The sequence below is a fragment of the Sminthopsis crassicaudata genome, chromosome 3 (assembly GCF_048593235.1).
Source record: "Sminthopsis crassicaudata isolate SCR6 chromosome 3, ASM4859323v1, whole genome shotgun sequence".
Lineage (NCBI taxonomy): Eukaryota > Metazoa > Chordata > Mammalia > Dasyuromorphia > Dasyuridae > Sminthopsis > Sminthopsis crassicaudata.
Genome location: NC_133619.1, coordinates 337,974,548 through 337,997,562, shown reverse-complemented (window position 1 = coordinate 337,997,562; position 23,015 = coordinate 337,974,548). Strand labels below are relative to the sequence as shown.

General features: G+C 38.3%; 1 long non-coding RNA gene across 1 annotated transcript; it reads right to left on the bottom strand.

Moving 5' to 3' along the window:
• Positions 1-3: 3 nt before the first annotated feature.
• LOC141561659 (uncharacterized) lies at positions 4-15,732 on the bottom strand. Its single transcript, XR_012488106.1, has 3 exons — positions 15,432-15,732; positions 13,037-13,608; positions 4-84 (listed from the first exon to the last, which is right to left on the bottom strand). It is a non-coding gene; the product is annotated as an uncharacterized LOC141561659 (long non-coding RNA).
• Between the last annotated feature and the right edge of the window lie 7,283 nt (positions 15,733-23,015).

Genomic DNA, 23,015 nt, shown 5'->3' with positions numbered 1-23,015 from the left:
ATGGTGAAATCTGGTCAGGGGAATCTGGGAACAGCACTGACCTGGCCTGCTGGCAGAGGCTTTTCTGAGGCAACGGGACCAAGTCTGCAAAAGAAGAAGGGAACATATGAGCAAAAAAGGAACCAGGAAACTGTGGGTGGGAAAGACAGAAGTAGGACATGGGGCGGAGATCTACCAGCTTTTCACTGTCCAGTGTATTTTTTACAAATAGAGCCAGTCTCAATACAAGTGATTAAAGTGACCAATTCTTTCGGGTCCCTTTCTCTATTTCATCTGTTCTCCATCCCATCTTGTCTCTCTTCTCATCAGTAAAAGAAATCCAGGGGGCATCTAGGTGGTGCAGTGAATAGAGTACAAGACCTGAAGTCAGGAGGACCCAAGTTCAAATCTGATCTCAGACACTTAATGCTTCCAGCTGTGTGACTCTGGGCAAGTCACTTAACACCCCCCTGCCCCCCAAAAAAATCCAACTGGGATTTATTGTGTGGGATTATTAGTGGGAAACTCACTTGTATGACAATAGAAAAAATAGAGGCTAAAACATTATAGGCAAAGTGTCTGACATTAAAAAGATGAATCTTTAAATGTATTAAAAGTTCTTTACATATATTAAGTGTAACTCCTCCCAGACTCCCCAAATTACAAAATTTCTGAGAATATTTACAATATTCTTTTTCACAACCTATGGACCTGTCAGGCTCATTAATCCCTGCTCCTTTTCCCTAAGAGTTTTCTCATATTTGTATCCTCAAATCCACAAGGGACAAGGTCAAAGTAATGACTAATGTGTGGGCCTTAAGGGCCAGAATGAGAGGAGTAGAAAGTCCTAACCTGTGAATGGATGCCCATCAATTGGAGAATGGCTGAATAAATTATAGTATTATGAATGTTATGGAATATTCTTGTTCTGTAAGATATGACCAACAAGATGATTTCAGAGAGGCCGGAGAGACTTACATGATGCTCAGTGAAATGAGCAGAATCAGGAGATCATTATACATGGCAACAGCAAGACTATGGAATGATCAATTCTGATGGACGTGGCCCTCTTCAACAATGAGATGATTCAAATTGATTCAAACAATTCAGTGATGAAGAGAGCCATCTATACCCAGAGAAAGGCCTATGGCCTTACTCTGTTGTTTGTTTGCATTTTATTTTCTTTACCTGTTTTTTTTTCCCTTCTTGGTCCAATTTTTTCTTGTGCAGTACAATAGTTAACTGTATAAATATGTATACATATATTTGGATTTAACATGTATTTTATCATATTTAACATATTTTAGATTATCTGCCATCTAAATAGAGGAAGAAGTGAGGGGAAGGAGGGGGATAATTTGAAACAGAAGGCTTTGCAAGGGTCAATGTTGAAAAATTACCCATGCATGTATTTTGTAAATAAAAAGCTTTAATTAAAAAAAAAAAGTCCTAACCTATAGTTCTACCCTGGAGAAGCCAGAGTCTTGAAGTGTCTAAGTGTCTAAGAAGAAATAATAGCTTGGGTATCCAATTGCTGTGAGAAAGGAATTTTCCATACCTATATTTCATAATTTGAGGTAGAATGAACAATTAAGCCCCTCCAATTTAAAAAAGCAATGAAATATATATATATATATATGTGATTTCAGAGAATTATTTTTTATGAATTTAAAATAAGCTTTGAAGAAAGGTCAGATGGGCTCTACCAGTTGTCAAAACGTCAATTGTCAGAAAAAGGTTAAGAACTTTGATGCCAGTATGCCCCATCTCCTCTCCTGCTAGGGGGATCCCATGGTTCAGTCTGATTCATAAACTGGGTTAGAATTGCTTGAAAGCTCCAAGCAATTAGGGCCTAGAGGCAAGTTTAGATTCACATCAGGGAGAGAAAAAATGTGACAGAACAGCTACTAAAGGTACTAAATGACCTTTTTAAAAAAAATTTATAATTATAAAAAATTTTTGACAGTATATATGCATGAATAATTTTTTTATAACATTATCCCTTGCATTCATTTTTCCAAATTTTTCCCTCCCTCCCTCTACTCCTAGATGACAGGCAATCCCATACGTTTTACATGTGTTACAGTATAACCTAGATACAATATATGTGTGTAAATAGACAGTAGTGCTAACAATTTACATTCACTTCCCAGTGTTTCTTCTCTGGGTGTAGCTACCTCTGTCCATCATTGATCAGCTGGAAGTGAGATGGATCTTCTTTATGTTGAAGATTTCCACTACCATCAGAATACATCCTCATACAGTATTGTTGTTGAAGTGTACAGTGATCTTCTGGTCCTGTTCATTTCACTCAGCATCAGTTGATGAAAGTCTCTCCAAACCTCTCTGTATTCCTCCTGCTGGTCATTTCTTACAGAGCAATAATATTCCATAGCCTTCATATACCATAATTTACCCAACCATTCTCCAATTGAGGGACATCCATTCATCTTCGTTTCTAGCCACTACAAAAAGAGCTGCCACAAACATTTTGGCACATATATGTCTCTTTCCCCTCTTTAGTATTTCTTTGGGATATAAGCCCAGTAGTAGCACTGCTGGGTCAAAGGGTATGCACAGTTTGACAACTTTTTGGGCATAGTTCCAAATTGCTCTCCAGAATGGCTGGATTCTTTTACAACTCCACCAACAATGTACTAGTGTCCCAGTTTTACCACATCCCTAAAGGTACTAAATGACCTTTACAAATATTCCATCTCATTTTTCCTTACAAGAAATTTGGTGAGGAAACTGAGGCTAAACGACTTTGTCTCAGGGACACTCAACTATGTTTTGAGACTGAATTTAAAATTCAGGTCCTCCTGACCCCTAAACCCAATTCTCTAAAGACCTTACAAGCCTTCCTTCTACTAAAGAGAATAACAGCTTATTAGGAGTAAGAATAAAAATTCATTTTGTATGTAGCTGAGTCTCAGGTGGTTTGTGTTATCTCCCCAGTCTAGAGAAGAGAGGGCTTCCTCCTAAGATATCAGTTGTATCCTAGCTGCTCCCTCATACAGAACAAAGAAGCATCTTTTTCATCTATTGCTGGCACAAGGAATCTATGTCACATTGATCTCTAAAGATAATTTGCTCCCACAAAAACACTGCCCACCCCTCAAATACAAACTAGATCATTCCTCCTCCTACACATATTCTGGTATCCCCACCCTACAAAAGCATGCATGATGCCTCTTAAAGAAGAAGAGGAAACGCAGCACCCTAGCTGGTTAAAGTCCATTTTATGCTGGGTTCTCTCTGTTACCAGCTTGCTCAAGAAGGAAGCAAAAATAAAGTCCAGTAATTTAATGAAAATAATGCTTTTTCTTCTATTTCTGTCTGTCTCACTTTCTCACTTTGTCTCTGACTCTGTTTCCTCTCTCTCCATACTTCCCCTCTTTTTCTCTCCAATTCCCTTCCTTTCTCTCCTCTCATTCTATTTTTTCTTTTGTCTCTCTCCATTCCTTTCCCTCTCTTCCTCTTTCTCCATATTTCCATCCTTCTCTCTGTGTCTCTCTGTCTCTCCCCCCTCCCCCTTGTTCTTTTTCTTCACAGGAGCTGGGTGAAGGAGGTATAACTGGCAGAAGGCATCTGAGTAGCGTGAGATGAGGTAGAGGGAGAAGAAAAGCTCTCAATGACTGGCTTATTTTTTAAGAAAATATTAGGTGGAACCATGGAAAGAGTAAGTAGAGATGTAAAAGTTTAAAAGAATAAAGGTAATTTCCAGTCACTTTCTGCTGCCTTTCTACATTGGCAGAAGAGTAAAGCTTTGGGTTTGGAGTTCAAGGTCATAGGGAAGGGCTGAAGTGAAGGTAGAATGTACCATTCCCCCCAACCCAGGATTAGAGGCAATTACCCTAATAGTTTTCACTAACAAAAAAAGATGGGGGCAGATATGTGGTGCAGTAGATAGAGCACCAGCCCTGAAATCAGGAGGATTTGAGTTCAAATCTGGTCTCGTAACCCCAATTGCCTCAGCAAAAAAAAAAAAAAAAAAAAAAAAAAAAAAAATGAACAGGCAAAGAAAAACCTAACCATGGAAACTAAACTTATTAGGGAAATAGAGAAGAGCAGTGTTCATGTTCAGAGGAGGACAGTGGGGGGGGGGGGGGGGAAAGGGCTTTTCACCTAAATGAGTAATGTTAAATGGTTACCTGCTCAGAAAGAATCTTTATAGGACTACTCAAAAAGGACTTAAAAAAATTAAGTGAGAGAGATGGAGAGACTCTTTCCTCTATACACTATTCTATTCTGTCTGAGCCCAGGTTTTTGGGATCCCTCTATTACAAGACCTTAATGTAGTTGAATGCACTTCCAAGTTACCTACACAGAAAATCATTTATCTCAATATATGCATTGTATGTTGATCACACCTAAAAAATCTTATAAAGTTATCAAGTATGAAACAATTACATCCAATAATGGTTAAGATTCATATAGCATTTGCCCTATGCCAAAACATTTTTCAATCATGTGATCCTCACAATTATCACCATAATTATTTCTCCTTGCAAGTCAAGGAAACTGGTACAAACCAAAATTAAATAATGAAATAAAGTTTTTTTTTTTTTTTTAATGGAAACACAAGTGATGGGGCTTACCAAAGATGGGCTGGCCAGCTCTCCCTCCCCACTCCCACAGTCATGGTAGGTGCTGCCAGGGACATGGGACACTGTTCAGGCAGCAGCTAGACACAACCTGTTCAGGCCTGGGGTGTCTGGTGCCAAGATCTCATCTTTGGTGGTAGATAACAGGTGTCAGGGCTCCTGGCAAGATTCTGGCCTTGTGGCCTCCTCCCTTTCTATCAGATGAAGCAGAATTCAAGTTTCTCTATAATTCTATTGCATCTCTTTTCTTAATCTGATCTGAGATAAGAAGGCTTAACAGAAGGACAAGGGCTGTAAAGATCTTAATCTTGTCAGTTGTTTTTAAGGCTTTTTAAACTTTTATAAAATCTAATCCTTAATTTTTCCTTAAAAGAAATTCCATAGAGTGGTACTTGAAACCTTACTAAGATGTTTCAGAAAGGGGTGAATCCCTGGACTTACTCCCTTCGTCTCAGCAGTTCTTTCCTGCATTGTTAAAATGACAATTGCCTATCTGAGGAATTTCAAAATTTCCAGAATCTGCTAAGATGTTTTTTGGTACTTTTATAACTTTAAGTATCTAGCTTTCACTCTGTAGTCCCAACCTGGCTAGTGTTGGAAACTACGTAAAATTTCTCCAGCCATTTAAAAAAATAAATAAAAACTAAAGTGGGAGACACTTCTTCTAGTGTTCTAACTGCACACTTGAAAAGTTTTCATTTTTTATTTTTTTTCCTGTTGGTTACATTTTAAATCTTCCAAAGTAAGAGAATCTAGCTCACAGCACAACCAAGATGTAGACATTCTGCAAACATAGAGCGATCAACATTAAGTGGCAAATGTTCCTGAAGGGAAGTATGTCAACATTGCCAAAATGTAAAATTCCAAGACTAGGACTCCCCAGTCAAGAGAAGTATGCTGAGCATAAAGCCTGTGGATGAACCCAAGAAGCTATCACAGATATAGAGAGTGTCCTAGGTATAGGTAAAGCAAAAAGAGAAAAGGATGAAGTAAAACTAAATTCTGCCTATATGGATCACAAAATGTTTAGGGTTAGGAGTTCCCAAAAATATTGGGGTTCTGGGCAGCTGTCATGAGCTATTTTAAAAGACTCCAAATAAAGTGGCAAAAATTGTATTATTATGCCATTGATTGGAAGAATAAATTCCAAGAGAAGTTTGCAAAGAAGTGGGGAGCAAATAGTGCCTTTATAAAACATTGATCTTAGTGGAAATTTGGAGTGTTTGGGTTAGGCATTTCACTAATATAAACCACTGAAATCAAAATTTTATGCTTAAGACTCTAAAATTTCAAGAAAAATCTCTGATATATTAATTTTATGGAAGCTGCAGCTATGCTAATGGATCATTTCCAGGATGCCTTTTGATAGGCTAATTTTATGGCTTACAGGCAAGTTCCAGTAAGGATTAGGTATTATTCTAGCAGATGCAGCATCAAACATAAAATGAGTTAAAAAAATCAGCTTTCTTTTTAGCCAATCTGACAGGTGTATAGTGGTCTCTCAGAGTTGTCTTAATTTTCATTTCTATGATCAATAGTGATTTGGAGCACCTTTTCATGTGGCTACAAATAGTTTCAATTTCTTCATCTGAAAATTGTCTATTCATATCTTTTGACCATTTATCAATTGGAGAATGGCTTGAACTATTAAAATTTTGAGTCAATTCTCTATTTTAGATATGAGGCCTTTATTAGATCCTTTGGATGTAAAAATATTTAAGTAATTTGTTTTTCTTGTGACTTCAATATCATTTGTCTCATTTTACATGCTAATTTTTTTAAATTTTATATAGAGAAAGAGGAACATAGGAGACAAGTCGATTTTTCCTTTTAAAATAAAATTTTAATTAGGATTTCCTTTTTTATATTAAGAAGATTGATTGCACTGTTTTCAGGGACAATGAATACACTGAGAGTGAGCCTGGAATCTCAAGACTGCTAACAGCAGCTTGGCAAGCTGCCAGCCCTTGGAACACTGGGATCTCCACACTGTCAGGCAGCTGTTGATCACTTCATCATTCAGGAGATTCTAGGCTCAATCCCAGGCCTCTCCAATTGCTGTAAGGCATATATTGTGGGAACACATAGTCTTGGGGGTTCATCTAATTCTCAGGACATATAAGACACATGAATCATTTATTAAACAGACAATGTTGAGCTGAAAATTAGGTACAGTCATTTCTCACTGCTCAAGTTCTAGAAGTTGAGAATTTTATATGGCCAATAAAAGTTATAAATAACCTAAATGCTCTTGTATCATCCTCAGGGCTCCAACACCTGGCCTTGGCTTTGCTGCACCTGACTGTGGCTGTTCCCAGAGGAATGGCTAAACTATTATCTGTCCATCACCCCCAGGAGCATCAGGAAACCACCACAGGCTTAACCTTGCATTAGCACACTTTGTTTGCCTTGAAATCGGTCACCAAATACAATAAGATGAAAGCAGCTTCCAAGGGATGCTGTGTCTCTGAATTAGGAAGAGGATGGTATCTAAATTCTACAGTAATTGGAAGTTCATGTCCTGGAGCTTAGCAAAATAATGCTTATCAGTTGGTTAAAAATTCAGAAATCAGATGTAATGGAATATTATTGTTCTATAAGATATGATGAGCAGGCTGATTTTAGGAAAGCCTGGAAAGCCTTGCATGAGCTGATACTAAGTGAAGTGAGTAAAATCAAGAGAACATTGTACACAGAAACAAGATGATTATGTGAAGGACAACTGTGATGGGGTTGACTCTTTTCAGAAATTCTGTGATACAAGGCAATTCTAGTAAACTTGTGATGTTAAGAGCCATCATCCACATCCACTGAATGTGAATCAAAGCATAGGATTTGGATTTTTGTTCTTTATTCTCTTGATTTTTTTCTGTCACTTTTTGATCTGATTTTTCTTGAACAGTTTGACAAATATGAAAATATGCTTAGAAGAATTACACATGTTTAACCTATATTGGATTATTTGCTGTCTTTGAGAAGGACTTGAAGGGGAAGAAGAGAACAATTTTGTAACACATGGTTTTGTTAAGGTGAATATTGAAAACTATCTTTGCATGTATTTGGAAAAATAAAAAGTATTTTTAAAATGTATGGACAAAGGGGGCAGATCCAAAATTGTGGAGAGGAGACATGTCTTTATCTGAGTTTTCCCTGATCTCCCTCAGATCAATACCACATCAAGCCTCTGAACTGGTTTTGGAGTGACAGAATCCACAAGATTTGGAGTGTAACAAATTTCCAACAGAAGATATTTTGGAAAAACTTCAGAAGAGGTCTGTTTCAAGTGGGCACAGAGGGAGGTGGGCTGAACATAAGATAGATGTGGTCAGGCAGCACACAGTTCCAGGGTGGTATGTGCTCTGTGAGCAGGGGAATATAACAAGAGGGATCCACAGTAGTGTTTTCCTGGTTGCAAGCCAGTAGATCAGCAGATTAGCTTTAAGACATCCAACACAAATACAAAAGTGAACCCCTGAACCCCAGAATTTCACAGAACCTGGTCACACCCATCCAACACCGGAAGTTTGTCAGCACTGCCTCAATGCAGCCACTGTTCCCTGTAGAGGAAGCTTGGACAATCTCCCCTTTGCTCTAAAAACAGATCTCAACTTAAAAAACAAAAACAAACAAACAAAAAACAAACCTCTGACCATAGATAGTTTTTATGGAGAAAGAGAAGAACAGATTTCAAACCCTGAGGACACTAGAAGCTGATCATCTCCATGTGAAGCCCCAAAGAGTGATATGAATTAGTTCCCATCTCACAAGGCTCTATTGGAAGAATTCAAAAAGGATCTTAAGATAGTTTGGAAAAGAAAGCACAGAAATTTTCTGAAGAAAACTCCTTAAAAATAAACACTTGATGAAATGGAAAAAAAATTAACTTCTCATAAAATAAATATGACAAAAATGGAAAAAGAAATCATTCCTTGAAAAACAGAATTTGTGAAATGAAAAAAAAATCCATTGAACAAAACAACTCATTTAAAAATGCAATTGGCCAAATACAAAAGGTGCTAAAAAGAAGAAACTGAAGAAAATAATCCACTAAATTGGAAATGAATAACTCAATGAGACATCAAGAATCATGAAAAATGAAAAATGAAAAAATGAAAAAATAGAAGAAAATATAAAATACCTACTTAGAAAAATAACTGACCTGGAAACTATATCTAGGAGAGACAATCTAAGGAACATTATAAGACTTCTGAAAAACATGATTTAAAAAAAGAGCCTAGACATCATCTTTTAGAAAATCATCAAAGAAAAATGCCCTGATGTCCTAGAAACAGAAGGTAAAATCGCTATTTAAAGAATTCACCAATTACCTCCTGAAAAAGACCCCAAAATGAAAACTTCAGGGAGTATCATAGCTAAATTTCAAAACTACTGGATCAAGGAAAAAATATTTCAAGCAGCCAGAAAGAAACAATTCAAATACAGAGGAGCCACAATTACGATTATCCAGGACCTAGCAGGCTACAACCTAAAGAATGCCCTCCAGTCTTTTGTGAAACCTGTTTTCACTGATTACAAGCCAAGAGAAACCATTAGATGGCTTGGTCAGGCTTTTTTTGTGTGTGTGTCCAAGTGAATCCAGAAGTGCTATTAAATTGCCTCCATTTGAAAACCTATTCCGAGAAGGGGTACCTATCCAAAGACTGGCAGATAAGACTTTCTATACAAGCCTCACACAGGGATTTCAAAAACTGGTTGTTGATGTCTTGTTTTGATCTTCCCAGCTCTTTACAGAGTGACAATGGCTCAGCCTTCATGTCACAAATAATCCAAACAGTGTCTAAGGAACTCAAAAATTATGATCTTCGTTCACTTTGCTGAAAGGTGGAAAAATTGATTATGTTCTCTCCAGGTCAATTGCTTTTTTCCAAACTTCTTAAACTATTTGCCTTGCCCCTTTAACCACACATCCCAAGGACTGAGAGTTCTGTTCTTAGTGCTCTCTCCTGCTTTCCTTGGCCAACCCTGTGGGGGGAATAATTCTTTGGTCGGGGAAGATACTTTTCTTTGTTTCCGAATGCCATTATCAAGAGAAATGCCCCTGATTGAAAACTCCTCCAGCCTGTCATCTTCTCTACCAAATGCCTATTTTAAATTCTTTGGCACATGTCCCCTTAGTGATCCAAGTGACAACAAATATCTACAATGCTACTACCCTCCCTAACCTCCTTCTCCTTAGTTTTGCTTCCTCTAAGCTCTAATTAATTCACTTCAACTGATGGCCAACATTGGACATTGATCTTGAGATTTGGCACTCAGTGGATGCTGCTTCAACCAATTTCTGGGTCCTCAAGCTCATCTTTGTCGAACCTGTAAAATAAGCTCAGCTCAAGCACACTTCCAGCTTGAAGCAATTACCTAAGAAATGATCATCAACCCTTTCCTTAGATGGAGTGGGGAAAAGGAGAGGATATGCTAGACCCTAACCCTGGGCCTAAACTAGCTTATGAAAATTGCCAACAAACATTTTCTAAAATCATTAACATTAGTATGTTTAGACTTGCTGTGCCCACAGAAGAATACTTGCCCTGTCAACTGTTAAACCTAGGCAATCAATTGGCTGTTTTGGCCATATTTTTAACAGATCCTATGGCTCAGATGGAAGATTTGTTTTTAGCAATATTTATATTCCTGACATGCATCAGAACCAAAATTTTTCCATAAAACTTTGTTCTTCTTGACCCCAATTGCCAAGTAGATTCCTATGCTATTTGGATCTCCTACTTTGGCAAAATAAAGCTTTAACTTAAGAGAATCCTTTGAGAGTGTTCTCATTTTGTTTGGAACCAAATGCTCTCCCGCAGCACCCCTCTCTTTTTTAATACCTGTTCTGAGGAGAGTACCTATCCAGGACAAGATTGGTAAGATAATCTTCACCCATAGGTACCATTGCAGGGTTTCAAACCTTTTGTTTTTTGTTAACATCTTTACCAATTGGGTGGAAGCTTTCCCTTGTAGGACTGAACAAGCCTAGAAAGTATTTAACATTTTACTAAGAGAGATTTTATTTATATCTTTAAATTTATTTATATCTTATTCATATTATATTTATATCTTATTTTGGCCTGTCCAACTCTTTACACAGTGACAAACTGTGGCTGAGGCATTTTAATTATTATCTCCTCTCTGTCTGGCATCCTCAATCTTGGGGAAAAGTGAAGAAAATGAATCATCCCCTCTAGTGGTCATTACTAAGTTGTGCCTGGAGACTCCTCAAGGACAGGGTGAAAAACCTCCCAATAGAACTACTTAAGAGTCTGCATTAAGTTCAGTCACTTTTAACATTTACATGGGCAGTCTTTCTTTACTTGAAATTATAGTAGATTCAGAACAGCATCTGGTCACCCAGTTTGTCCCACATCTTGACAGAGCCCTCAAAGCCCTTTCTGAATATGCAAGGGAACAAACCAGCAGGTGTTCATCCTTAGATTGTCACCCCAGTAAATACAGGGGACCTAGGATACTTGAAATCTTGGTCAGCCCCAAGTCCTGACCTGCTGGGCATCAAATAGTAAGGATGACATGAGGTCATTTTAACTATCCCCTTGCTGTTAAACTTCAGAGGCCTTCCCAGCTGGACTAGCACTTCTAGACTCCAACATGCTACTCCTGTTACCTCTGCTTCTCCAAACTATCCTGGCTCCTTATGAGAACCCAGAGAATATCTGAAACTGTTATTCCCCAGGATCTCTGATAACACCAGAAACATACTGTATGGTGAAGGGGGAACTAGTTTGTGTCCTTGTTTACTTGCCCTTTGTCTTTCTCCTAGTTACTTTCCATTTTCTCAGTTTATTGTTTCCTCCCACACTATAGTACTATCCTAGAAAACACTGGATAGATGTGAAACATTTATACAAACCTCATTTTTCTCCCCAAAGTCCTCTGGGGGGGCTCTTGGCTACTGTCCTTATTGCTCCCGTACTTACTCCAATTTTAATTATTCTTGTCTTGTTCATTTCCTGTCCCTGCATTTTTAACCAACTTGTGCTTTATTTCTTCTACACTCCAGGATATGAACTTCCAACTACTTACAGAATTTGGATACTCCTGTACCTGTTGCAGAGACCCAGCATCCCCAGAAAGCTGCTGCTAACCTCTTTAAATTACCCATCATCACTGGGTAATCTGGACTTTGCCAGTCAGGGCACCTTTTTAACCCCTTCCAGCAAGAAGTTGCTCCAGAAAATGAGACCATTCACTCTGCCCCCAAATGAATAAGGAGCATCAAAAATAAGGTGCCCAAAGTTAAGACAGGTGCAGTACAAAATTGCATATCTTTTATTTGACCTAGTGATCTTTCAGGCCTAAAAAGATACCTCTGAAAGATTACCCATGAGCTCTGCCCAGAAAATTATGGATACTACATCTGCCCTCAATTTGAACAATTCTCAGCTTCATGTCTAAGCCATTAAATTAGCATATCAGTGACATGAAGCACATGGTTTCTCTCATTTTTCCCTAGAACTTTATCTGCTTGATCCTAGCTCATTGCTAACTTCTGTAGGAACTCAGCCTCCTATTTATCAGGTAAATAAATGTTTCTCACTAACTTGGTGATGTATTTTTTTTCTTTCCAATTCTCTCATTATACCTGTGAAAATGCTAAAGGTACCCCAACATTTTGAAGTGTCCTGTATATCAAAACAATCTCCATACTCATTCCAATAAGATTTCTGCTTTTTAAAAAATCTCTCTTCTCCTTGGAGTGGGGTGGGGATCTTTCATCTGCCAAGGATAATTTGGCTATTTGTATCATTCATTGGACCTACAAAATTATCAACTTATAGAATTCAAGCAGTGAGGAGGTGTACCTAGCTTTCAGCTCATCATTGCATATGATTGCCTTAGCAATTGATTTTGTGGGTATTATACATTATGGGACTCAGAAAGGCCCCAAAGCTAAGTGTTCATCAGCTTTCCTGGATTGATGGTTCAGCCTTGGAGTATTCACTGCCACCAAGAGTAGTGAATCAATCTAGACAATTATAAAGAAAAATAAATCTCAATAAAAATCTATTTAAAAAGGAAAAAATACCCATACTTATCTTCTCCTATATTCTTTCTTTATATATAAAATTTGAAAATAACCTGTAAAAATGAGACACATGCTTTGAAGTCACAAGGAGCATCAATACCTTTAAAATTATAAAAATTTAATTTTTCTTTTTTTTCTCTTAATGAGTAAAAATGTCCAGTATCTTTGTTGAGATTTTTTTCATTTTATTTGCTTTCCAGTCATCTAGTTCTGGTTGCACCATGGCCTGGGCATTTGTGTGTGAAATATCCCTGTCCTTATGGTCAATGCTCAGTGGAGCAGGGACCTGGTTACCAAGGCAGAATGCAACCTGGATATCAGTGCTCCTTGGCAAAGGCAGGTACTCGTCCCAGTAGACAGAGAGTTTTCTGTGTCTAGCTAGTGTGCTTCTTACCTTCTTAATGAATCCTGGGGAAGGAGCCTGGTGGTCAGCATTTTCTGACTGGGGCTGTTGGATGGAGTATGGGCAACTAGAAGGTCCTGTTGCCTGAGGAAAATCCAACGTAAGGGCAACACCTGAAGGCTTTTTTGCCCTAAAGGAGTTTTGAGTTTTGAAAGTAGAAATGCTGGCTTTTGAGGGTAAGTGGAGTAACACTGAAGTGGCAGACTGATTTCAAGGTCCCTGAGGTGTACTTTATGTTGAGTCCAATGGAAGGCAAGGTTTTCTGATGCTTTGGAGGTTAAGGAAAGGCAACAGCTCAGCCAGCTCTGGGAACTGGGAGAATCAGATGCAGCACAGTCAAGGTCAGGTTTCGTTGGAGCCATGAGGAGGTTACTAGTTTCTTCCTGTCACAGGGGTAAGGCAGCAATCTTTGAGTAATTTCAGCAGGCAGTTGAGGTGGAGCACCTGCTCAGTGTTGGACAGGAGGTTTCAGTCCTACAATGATGAAATCTGGTGAGGGGGACTTGGGAACTGCACTGACTTGGCCTGCTCACAGCAGCTTTTCCTAGACAATAAGACCACATCTGTTGATAAAAAAGGAAACATATGAGCAAATAGAAAAAAATGAATGGGTGGGAAAGACAGAAGCAGAAAAGGGAGCAGAGATCTACCTTTGGAGTAGAACTGGACCATTTCCAATGTGCAATTGCGAGTGCTGTCCCTCATTTCACACTTACAGGAATACCAAGGGACAGCTTCATTTCTTCCAGTTTTTCTTATAAACCACTTATTTGTATAAAATTGGTTACATGGAATCACCCTCTCCGCCCTCCCTACCTCCTTAAACTAGGAGCTGCTACAGTCCAGGGGCTGGCTTGTGCCTTTCATGGTATCTCTTCCCCCACCCTTACACACGCTCACCCCTCCCACTCCTCTTCCTCCTACCCCCTACTTAGTACAGAGCTTAGCCAAGAGTATACAATTAAATGTTTACTGACTGACTGATGCCTCCACTTAATTCTTTTTCTTTGCTGTCTCTTCCAAACTATCTTCACTCTGCTTTCTCACCTCCTCATTTAATTGAGTAGTACTAATTGAAATGTAAAGTTACTAATAATCTCAATTGCAGAATAGAGGTTATTTGTACATAATTGTACATAAGAAGGCAACTTAAAATCCAGAAGCTTTTATCTCATAATATCAGATGGGCAAAGAAGGAGAAAAGGCAACAAGGGCAAATTTGGAAGGGGTATGGGAAGATAAATACACTAAGGAAATCTTAATAGAATTGGACCTATTCCTTGACCCAATATATGGCACTACTAGGTATCTATGTCAAGGAAAAGATAACAAGCCATAAAGGTTTTGTAAATATTTAATATTCATTTCATAGAAATCTTTAAAACAGCCCTTTTTGGGGAATACATAATGTGAATGCCTAGTCATGGCCTGCAATGAATAAAAAAAATTGTGGTATGTATGGTATATGGTATATTATTTGGTATCATATCACATCCATAAGAAATCAAGCAAGCATTTTTAAAAATGTTTACTCTGTACCTGGCACTACGCTAAGTGATGGGGACAGAAAGGCAAAATTAGTCCCTGCCCTCAAAAAGCTCACAATGGAATTCCTCTCTCTCTCTCTCTCTCTCTCTCTCTCTCTCTCTCTCTCTCTCTCTCTCTCTCTCTCTCTCTCTCTCTCTCTCTCTCTCTTCTCATCTGTGTGTGTGTGTGTGTGTGTGTGTGTGTGTGTGTGTGCACGCGCGCGCGCCCGCTCCTGCCCAGCCAGTGTTACTGGATCCTGCCATATGTCTTTAGTAAGGAAGTTCAAAAAGGAGGTGATGGTGGAGGCAGGTTGTAAAAAGCTTTAAAAGCCAAACAGAGGATTTTATATTCACTTCCTGAAATAATAGGGAACTACTAGAGAATTTTGAACAATTCAGAGAAACTTAGCAGACTTGGAAGAATTGTCACAAAGCAAGTATAAGGACAAAAATAAATCACATACTAAATTGACATAATATCTAACACTTATGTGGAATTTTGTTTCACAAAGCACTACACATAAGTAAACAAAAATCAAATAGTATTCACTTGGAATCAACCATCAACTGGCCCTGAGTTCTAGATTATAAAAGTGGAAGGGAAATTACATCTCAAGGAGATCAAGAGATCTCCAGAAAATATTTTGGAATATCAGAACTTTCCTTTTTTTGCTCTCTCCACTTCCAAATACATTTCCCTTTTGTTTCTATGAATCTCTCCTGGGAAGTCACTCACTTTTGTCACAGCCCTATATAGATTTTTTTCCACAGGAATTTAAGAAATTTGTCTTATGCCTTTAGTATGGACTCCTCATTTCTCAAAGAAAATCACAGCCAGCTCCAACAATTGTACTACATACCTGTGGTAGAGGCTTATATGGTCAAGTTCTCTTGGCACAGGGGTTTCACCAGTTGATATGAAAGGGTCCTCTTTGTACTTCAGTACCCTCTCCAAATGCCGATTCATGGATTTCAATCTCACACTTTGGAGCTAGAAAAAAAAAAAAAAGAGAAACGCCATCTCCTGTATCCTTTTCTAGCTCGAAAAGGTTAATTTTGAAGGACTTCGGTCCGATTTCAGCTTGCATTTTTTAAAATCTGCTTGATCCCTGCATTATGTTTTCAAAAATTAGAGCAGGAATCTTACATGAATCTAGTATCACCTGAGTGATGAGCCCCGAAGCTGAGTTCACTCAACAGGTGCCCTACGGCAGTTGGGGAGATGTGGGGAGGAATCTAGTAACTGTTGAGGGACAAGCGCAGAGGCTAAGTATTCCCTAACAGCTGCCCTGTGGCAGTTGGGGAGGAGAGGAATTTAGTATCGCCTGAGTAATGAGCCCCGAGGCTGAGTGTTCTTCCAACAGATACCCGGCAGACGATGAGAAGATAAATGCCATGCGTGGCTGAATCACTATAGGTGATTTTACCATAAAAAATAATAAAAATCAAGAAAAACCCCCAATATAAATCTATTTGAAAAAATAAAAATAAAATCTATTATTTTCTCTATATGCCTTTTTCTATATAAAATTAAAATGAAATACAAAATAAGACCCAAGTTTTGAAGTCACATGAAGGATAAATTTCTTTAAAAATATAAGAACTTTATTTCTGTTTTGTGTCCTTTGAAATCACTATAGCAGAGATCTGAAAAATGTCCAGGACCATTTTCTTGGTTCTTTCTCATCCCTGTATCTATTTACTGCTCTTGATTGACTATTAGAGTTTAGTTTTACTGGATGCCTTCTGAGACTGGAAATAATTTCCAATCATTTTAACTTTTCAGGCTGAAGAGGTACAGGAGACAGAAAGATGCTAAAAAGATTGGTGGGCAACTATGTGATGACCAATATAAAAGAGTATTTAAGTGGATCAGAAAGGGAGTATGTCAATTTAAGGGCAAACTTTGCAGCCATCTCTTTCCCAGAACTGGACACAATTGTTGGTATGATCACCAATTTTGCCCACTTGGATATTTCATTATTTCATGAACATGAGGACACCCATTTGGGATCCAAGAGTCAGAGGCTAGATAAAGCATTTATTTACATAGATCCGTGAAGAATTCCTTTATTCTCCTCAGGGGAATCATCTTAATAGATATTGTTTTGGGTTGTCTCCTGAGGTATAGAATTAATGATGGCATGATCAGAACAGGTCAGGATTCTCTTCCCTTTCACAAAACTTTTTTCGCTGAGAAGAGAATGTCTTTACAGCAGGCAGGGGTCCTGACAGGCAGCGATGCCAAGGGACAAGGTATAGTCCTTCTTTGGACATTCTTCAAGGATCAGGAGTTTAGAAATGTCCTTTATAGAAATCCGAAGCTTAGGTTTCAAGTTGAAAAGAAAGCCAATGCCCCCAGGCTTAGATATTTCAATATCAGGCCCAGATCTCCCAACTGAGTGAAGGCTTTTTCAGCCTGAATGGGGGATCTGGTTCAATGTGGGGTGATTTCCAATTGAATGCTGGGAAATATGCTTCTTCCTAGACTCTTTAGAGCCTGGGACACCAGGAATCTTCCTTCTTTTACAGTTCAAAAGGGGACACAATTTTAGAGTGATAATTTTGCTGATTAGAGGGAACACAATTTCACACTCCCATTAATACTATAACACCAGAGAAGAAACCCGGCAAGCCTCAACAGCAAAAATCAAGATGCTAAGAAAGACAATACCACATGGATATTGCCCCTGAGAACCCTGGCCCCAACTGCTGGGTAACACCTCCAGAATTTCCAATTCAGATAATTTTTCCCTCAAATGTACCTCAGTAAAAATGTCAATGAACCACCACAGCCACAGCTCCACTTTCCATGCTTCCACACTGCCTGAGGTTCTACCATCCTGAATAACAATCTGAATTTAAATCAGATTTCCCCACCACTTTTCTGGAAATAGCTCCCAAAATCTGATGAATAATGAGAAAGCCATCCCACCAACCACCAAGTATAAGGCCATATCTGGTTCCAGATATAAGAATGAAGTTCTAATGGGTGCTGAAGTTAATCAAGGGGAGTCCCCACTGTATTTGGACTATTTCCTAGTGTGGGAATTGGACATAGAAGGAACCTTGTTTGTCCTTCGCCTCAGAGACAGCATTGTTTGGAGGTATATTCCAGTAGTCTAGTCCTGGTGAGGTGGTTTCCAAATTATCTTGCTTTGTTGGAGTATAATCTGGGCACTGGTATATTAGGGAATATATACTGATATATATACACACACACACACATATATATATATATATATATATATGTATATATGCTAAGGCAATTGGGGTTAAGTGACTTGCCCAGGGTCACACAGCTAGGAAGTGTTAAGTGTCTGAGACCACATTTGAACTCGGGTCCTCCTGACTTCAGGGCTGGTGCTCTATCCACTGCACTACCTACTTTCCCCAGAAGAGAAATGGGAGGACCAAAAGAGAGTGCTGAGGAGAGAGAGACAAACACTTTGAGACAGTCAGAGAGCTTTATAGGAAGATTTTCCACAGCATATCTCAATTTAAAAATACAATTGTCAATGAACAATAAAAAAGTTGCCAAGACACCTACAAGTATAAAATAAGTCCCATGTTTTCTATGGTCCATATTCTTTTGTTCTAGTCCTCAACCCCAACCTCCCAACCCTCCCACCTGAGCAACTTTCTCCTTCTCAAAATTAGATATTTGGCAGAGGTTTTTTTTGTTTTGTTTTGTTTTGTTTTGTTTTTTTCAAATGTGAATAGTGTTTGCATTGTAAAAGAGTAAGAGGTCACAAAGGAGCAAACCAAGTCAAACTGAATAAAAAGAACCATATCCATTACAGTCCCAAAAATTTTTATCCCCAAAAGTAAGTCTCACAAGTTCAGATTCAGCTCTCAGGTCAACATAATACAAATGACTTTGTGTGAAAATGATCAAATAGTCAAATAAACAAGAAAATGTAGAATATTAGAATTCTAAATTGTTTTTAAAATGTTGAAACAAGATTATATAAGGATCAATTCTGATGGATGTGGCTCTCTTCAAACAATGAGATGATTCAAATCAGTTCCAATTATTCAGAATTATCCGGAATTCTATACCCAGAGAGAGGACTGTGGGAACTGAGTGTGGTTCACAACATAGTATTTTCACTCATTTTGTTTTTTGCTTGCATTTTGCTTCCCTTTTTTTTTACTTGTTTGATTTTTCTTATGCAGTCCAATAATTGTATAAATATGTATGCATATATTGGATTTAACATATATTTCTACCATGTTTAACATATATTGGACTACTTGCCATCTAAGGGAGGGCATGGGGGAAGAGGAGGAAAAGTGGAACACAAGGTTTTGCAAGGGCTAATGTTGAAGAATTGTCCATGCATATGTTTTAAAAAATAAAAAGCTTTAATAAAAAAATAAATAACAAATAAATGTTGATGTACTACCCATGTTCAAAAGGACATAAAGACTACTACTCCCAGAATCCCTTTAAACAAAAAATTAGTCTCATGACAGTAACAAAGCTTACCTACCAGTCCTCAGACACATAAAAATTTTCACTAAACATCTTTCAGTTATTTTTCTTTTCTTTTTTCCCCTTGATTTTCAACTCCTTCTGGTATAAATCTTAGCCTTTAGATATTTCTTCTATATAATAAGCAGACCTGTATATTCTCACTAAATTCATTTCTTCTTTGGGAATTTCATCAGAAGAAACTCTTCTCTTGAAAGATAGTTTAAAGAAACAAGCATACAAATTCAGGGGAATCAACATAGACCTCTGAGAAGGGGCTGAGTTTGCTGCTCTCCTCCCCTTTCACCATTTCTATCCATAGAGTTGCTATGGACTGTGCTCTTGGACGCTTCCCTCTATTCTGTATAGGTGGCAAGGAAATAGATTACCTCTGATGCACTTGACCAAACCCTAAGGAAGCAGAGCCAATTTAGACAAGGGTTTAACTTGTCCCCTCCTTTTCAATTACCAATTTTAGATTGTATCATTATGAAATAATTCCAAATAACTAGCAATCTTACAATGTTCATAAATGATAACCAAATTGTTTTAGCTGTAATTTCCTCTAAACTTACAAGGAAAGGTACTAATATCTAATTCACTAAATTGCATTCAAAAACATTAGAAAATAGGGTTAGGGAAAACTGATAAAATAATACATTTTCCAAATTCTTTTAGTTTTTAAAGTTCATATTTTAATTCAAGTTCCTGGATAAAACCAAATCTCAGTTCTACAATATCAGAAAGAACCCATTATTTGTCAGTGAGTAATCACAAATCTCATAGATGTCACTGGTAGGATTTTTCTTTCCCTAGTTTTGACAAGTCTGGGAGTTCTCAGGAGGGCTTGGGCTTTCCCCTCTTGTCCACTTAAATGAGTTTCCTTATTGTTTTAGGGAGAAAAAAGACAATTCTTCAATTTCAGGTAGAACATAATATATAACCAAAATGGGTAGAAAACTCGTATAATTTATAATCCAGTTTCCAATTTTAACACACACACACACACACACACAAATATATATATACACCAATTTTAAAAGTTGTTTTAAAATTAAGTAGCATTTAATTTAGTTTGTGATATTCCCTAAATTTCAACTAGATATTTCAATCAGTCCCAATCACCATTTGCTTGTTTCCCAATGCACAAAAATCCTTTCTGGTTTTGTGAACCTCAAAAAGCTTATGTGGAAGTTTAATTTCAAAGTCCTGATCTGAGCACCGAAAAGAAAAGACCACATGAGGCCATTTTAACCACCGTTAATCTCAGAAGCCTTCACAGATGGATTCATATTTCTAGAATCCAATATACTCCCTCTTTTACCTCTTCTTATCCAGACCTTACTGGCTCTTCCTGTGAACTCAGAAAAGACCAGAAACTGCTATTCCAGGATTCTTCTTAATGCTGGAAACTTATTGTAGGAAAAAGAATTTGTCCATGTCCTCCTTTACTTCTCTTTGTCTTTCTCCCTGTCACTTTCCACTTTTTCCAGTTTAATTGCTTCATCCAACACCATAGTATTAATACTAGAAAAGACTGGATGGATGTGAGATATTCATAAAAATCTCATCTCCCTCTCCCCAAGTCTTCCTCCAGATGAGGTTCTAGCTACTGCTCTATTGACCCCCATACTTTCTCCAATTTTAATTATTCTTTTCCTGTTCATTTTTGGTCCCTGAACTTTTTACCAACTTGTGAGCTTTATTTCTTCTAGGCTCCAGGACATGAACTTCCAGCTACTTGAACAATGGTATCTTCTACCTGCTGCAGACCCCCAGCACCCCATGAAAACTGCTGCCACCCTCTTTAAGTTACATATCTCCCCTATTCAATCTGGATGTTGCTAGGCAGGAACAATTCTATAAAATCTTCAACTAAGAAGTAGCTCCAGAAAATGAAACTATTTACCCTTTGCCCCAAATAAATTTGGGTCCCTAATCTTTGCCTCGGGAAATGATGGGAGATTTCTGATGTGGTGCAATTATGAGAAATGGTATACTAATGCAATTTTCAAGAAAACCCCAGGTATTGGAGACTCTAAGATGCCTAGTGTTGCCAGATGCTGGGAATGATGTTTACAGACCCCAAACTATTTGAATATAGTTGTATTTAGTGTGATCTTGCTCAGATTACTTTGCAGGGCCAATGGCTAAGGCCAAAAGAATACCACAGAACAAGATAACAACCTGCTGGTTGCTGATAACGGGATTGTGAAGCTAAGGAGAATCAATAATAAGGTGACTAAAGTTAAAGCAAAATGCAGTACAAAATTGGATGCCAGCCATTTGATCTAGTGACTTTTCAAGCCTAAAAACACATCTATGGAAGGTCACTTCCATGAGCTCTTTTCAGAGATCCATATGGGTACCACATTTGCCTTCAAAATAAGAACTTGAGCACTATTGCTTTATGTATAAGCCATTAAAGTAGCATACCAGTGACATGAATTCAGCCCTGGATTTCTCTTATTTTTCCTTAGAAATTGACCTGCTTGCTCCTGGCTAATTGCTAAATTCTTTTAGAACTTGGCCCACTGTTTATCATGTAAATAAATGTTGTTCATTAACTTGGGAGACCCACATTTGAGCTTGATACCTGTGACAATGATCCAGGGACTCTCAACATTTTGTGTTATCTTTGATACTATCACACCAAAGAAAGAGAAGGAAGACATGATCTCTCTCCATACCCATTCCAGTGAGATCTCTACTTTTTTTTTAATCTCTCTTCTAGGACTGAGGTGAGACCTTTTTTCCTGCCAAGGTCAATTGGCCTATTTATAATATCGCTCACAGGCCATTCAAAAATCCAAGCAGTAGGAGATTAATTATGTCTAACTTTCATATGATCATTGCCTGTGTTTGCCTTAGCAAATGATTTTGCAGGCCTCATGCATCCTGGGGGATCAGAGGAGCTCAAGGCTTTGTGTTCCCCCAAGAGTTACTCTGTGGCAATTGAAGAGTTCTGGGTTGAGTCAAGGATTTTCTGAGTGATGAGCCCCGAGGCTAAATGTTTGGTCAACAGCTGTCTGATAGCTGGTGTGGAAGTTTCAGAATTGGCAATTTGTAGAAGAACCTCAGTTTAAGATGCCAGGCTCAGATTCAGGGTAGTCACTGCCTGTGGGAGCAATGGAATCAATCTAGTTGATTTTAGAAAAAAATCCCAGTTAATATCTCTTTAAAAAGGAAAAAAAAAAAAAAAAAACAGACTCCTCACTACGTAAAATTAAAAAATGACATGTAAAATGAGACACATAGTTTTGGTGTCACAAGAAGTAGTAATTCCCTTAAAAATTATAAAAAATAAATTTTTCTTTTTTTCAAAATTCTCTAGATGAAAGAACACGTCAAAATCCTTTGAGGTTTTTCATTACGTGGACATTTGTGTCTGGGATATCCCTGCCCTTATCAATCAGTGGAGCAGGGACCCAGGAACCCAGGCTGGGCGGAACCAAGGAGCACTCTCTTTGACAAAGGCAGGTCCTTGGTTTGGTAAGCAGAGTGCATGCGGCTTCTTGGTAGTATGCTGCTAACAATGAATCCTGAAAAAGAAGCCTGATAATCTACAATTGCTGCCTGGGGCCTAGGGGGTGGAATTGATCAGAATCTTGTCCCGAAAGGTCTTTTTGCCTGGGTACAATCTCAGGAAGGTGCTCAGGACCTGAAGGCTTCTTTGCCAGGGAGGAATCAAAGGTTGGAAAGGCAAGCTGGGCTTTTGAGGCTGAATAGAGGAGTAATGCATTCGGTGACTGATTTTAAGCCCATCACGGTTCCCCTGATGGAAAAGCAAGGCTGGCTGGCTTCCTGATGCTTCATGAGTTGAAGGGGAGGTAATGGCTCAGCCATTACTCTGGGAACAGCCAAGGTCCTTTAGCCCAGCCAAGGCCAGGTGTTAGAGCCATGAGGTTAGCACTATTTTCTTCCTGTCCCAAGTGTAAAGCAGTGATCTTGGATTAATTGTAGCCTG